A 2500-nucleotide genomic window follows, 5' to 3' on the forward strand; every position below is an offset into this window, starting at 1 on the left:
CACGGGTCAAGCGGGACGGGACGAGCGCAGGGCTAACTTTTGCCGGCACACAAAAACACGAACCCGAAAAAGGCAAAAAAGGGACATACGCACTGGCGACACGCCCGTTTCGCCTGCCACCCGTGCACACTCGCCTGGGCAGCTGGTCACATGCGTCGCTCACAGGCATTTTGCAGGCCAGCACCGGCGGATGCACGGGTCAAGCGGGACGGGACGAGCGCAAGGCTTGCTTTTGGTGGCACACGAAAACACGAACCCGAAAAAGGGACATACGCACTGGCGACACGCGCGCCCGTTTCGCCTGCCACCCATGCACACTCGCCTGGGCTGCTGGTCACATGCGTCGCTCATAGGCATTTTGCAGGCCAGCACCGGCGGATGCACGGGTCAAGCGGGACGGGACGAGCGCAGGGCTTGCTTTTGGCGGCACACGAAAACACGAACCCGAAAAAGGCGAAAAAGGGACATACACACTGGCGACACGCACGCCCGTTTCGCCTGCCACCCGTGCACACTCGCCTGGGCTGCTGGTCACGTGCGTCGCTCACAGGCATTTTGCAGGCCAGCACCGGCGGATGCACGGGTCAAGCGGGACGGGACGAGCGCAGGGCTTGCTTTTGGCGGCACACGAAAACACGAACCCGAAAAAGGCGAAAAAGGGACACACGGACAGGCGACACGAAAAAAAAGGGGTCGCCCTACCTAGGTGGGCGCAAAAACCCCGTCGGCCAGGAGGTTTCGCCAAAGTGTCTGTACTGTCACACAGGGTCAATAGCACGGGCATGGCCGGCCGCCGCACGTGCAGCGGCTTACGGACGCACGGTTCGGCGGCACGGGTGCCTGGCGGCTTTAGCACCTTGGGGTGGACAGGCCTGGCGGCAAGGGGGGCTAGGCACCTTGCTGCCAGCCGGCAATGGTGCACGGGGCGGGGCGCCACACAAACACGAAAGAGGGACAAGAGCGGGGCGATGGTCCACAGAGACGAGCCATGCACGGGGCCCGTGATCGCCGACACGCGCGAACGCGGACGCGGACAAGGACAAGGACGCGACGCGCGGCGCGCGTGCGAGGTCAAGAGGGGCGCGCGCACGAAAACGCGAAAAAAGGGGCTAGCGGCCGAGAAACGCGAAAAAAACCGGGTCACCTACCTAGCCGAACGCCTAAAATCGCTTCGGGCAGGAGGTTTCGCCAAAGTGTCTGTACTGTCACACGGTCCGTACGGGCGCAACCCCATCGCGCGCCAGCACCCCTTCCTGGGGGCGCCCGCCCGCCAGGCGCCTGGCGCCCCACGCGCGCGCGCCCGGCGCCTGGCGCCTTGCCCCCCACGCGCGCCCGGCGCCTGGCGCCTGGCGCCTCAGCCCCCACGCGCGCGCCCGGCGCCTGGCGCCTTGCCCCCCACGCGCGCCCGGCGCCTGGCGCCTGGCGCCTCGCCCCCCACGCGCGCGCGCGCGTGGCGCCTTGCGCCTGGCGCCTTGCCTCCGCGCGTGCCTGGCGCCTGGCGCCTTGCCCCCCACGCGCCTGGGCGCCTCTTTTCCGCCTGGGCGCCCTGGCACCTTTCCGCCTGGGCGCCTGTTTTCCGCCTTGGCGCCCTGGCGCCTTTTCGCGTGGGCGCCTCTTTTCCGCCTGGGCGCCATGGCGCCTTTCGGCCTGGGCGACTCTTTTTCGCCTGGGCACCTCTTTTCCGCCTGGCCAGGGCGCCTCTTTTCCGCCTGGGCGCCATGGCGCCTTTCTGCCTGGGCGCCTCTTTTTCGCCTGGGCGCCTCTTTTCTGCCTGGGCGCCCTGGCGCCTTTTCGCCTGGGCGCCTCTTTCCCACCTGGGCGCCCTGGCGCCTCTTCGCCTGGGCGCCCTGGCGCCTTTTCGCCTGGGCGCCTCTTTTGGCGCCTGGGCGCCTACGCCAGGGCGCCTCTTTTCCGCCTGGGCGCCTCTTTTTCGCCTGGGCGCCTCTTTTCCGCCTGGGTGCCCTGGCGCCATTCCGCCTGGGCGCCTCTTTTCCGCCTGGGCGCCCTGGCGCCTTTTCGCCTGGGTGCCTCTTTTGGCGCCTGGGCGCCTACGCCAGGGCGCCTCTTTTCCGCCAGGGCGCCTCTTTTTCGCCTGGGCGCCTCTTTTCCGCCTGGGCGCCCTGGCGCCTTTTCGCCTGGCGCCTCTTTTGGCGCCTGGGCGCCTACGCCAGGGCGCCTCTTTTCCGCCTGGGCGCCTCTTTTCCGCCTGGGTGCCCTGGCGCCATTCCGCCTGGGCGCCTCTTTTCCGCCTGGGCGCCCTGGCGCCTTTTCGCCTGGGTGCCTCTTTTGGCGCATGGGCGCCTACGCCAGGGCGCCTCTTTTCCGCCTGGGCGCCCTGGCGCCTTTCCGCCTGGGCGCCTCTTTTTCGCCTGGGCGCCTCTTTTCCGCCTGGGCGCCCTGGCGCCATTCCGCCTGGGCGCCCTGGCGCCTTTTCGCCTGGCGCCTCTTTTGGCGCCTGGGCGCCTACGCCAGGGCGCCTCTTTTCCGCCTGGGCGCCTCT

The sequence above is a fragment of the Aristolochia californica genome, unplaced genomic scaffold (genome assembly GCF_029961685.1).
Source record: "Aristolochia californica isolate CCGP_79_NKW_82.1479 unplaced genomic scaffold, dmAriCali1.0.hap1 SCAF_17, whole genome shotgun sequence".
Lineage (NCBI taxonomy): Eukaryota > Viridiplantae > Streptophyta > Magnoliopsida > Piperales > Aristolochiaceae > Aristolochia > Aristolochia californica.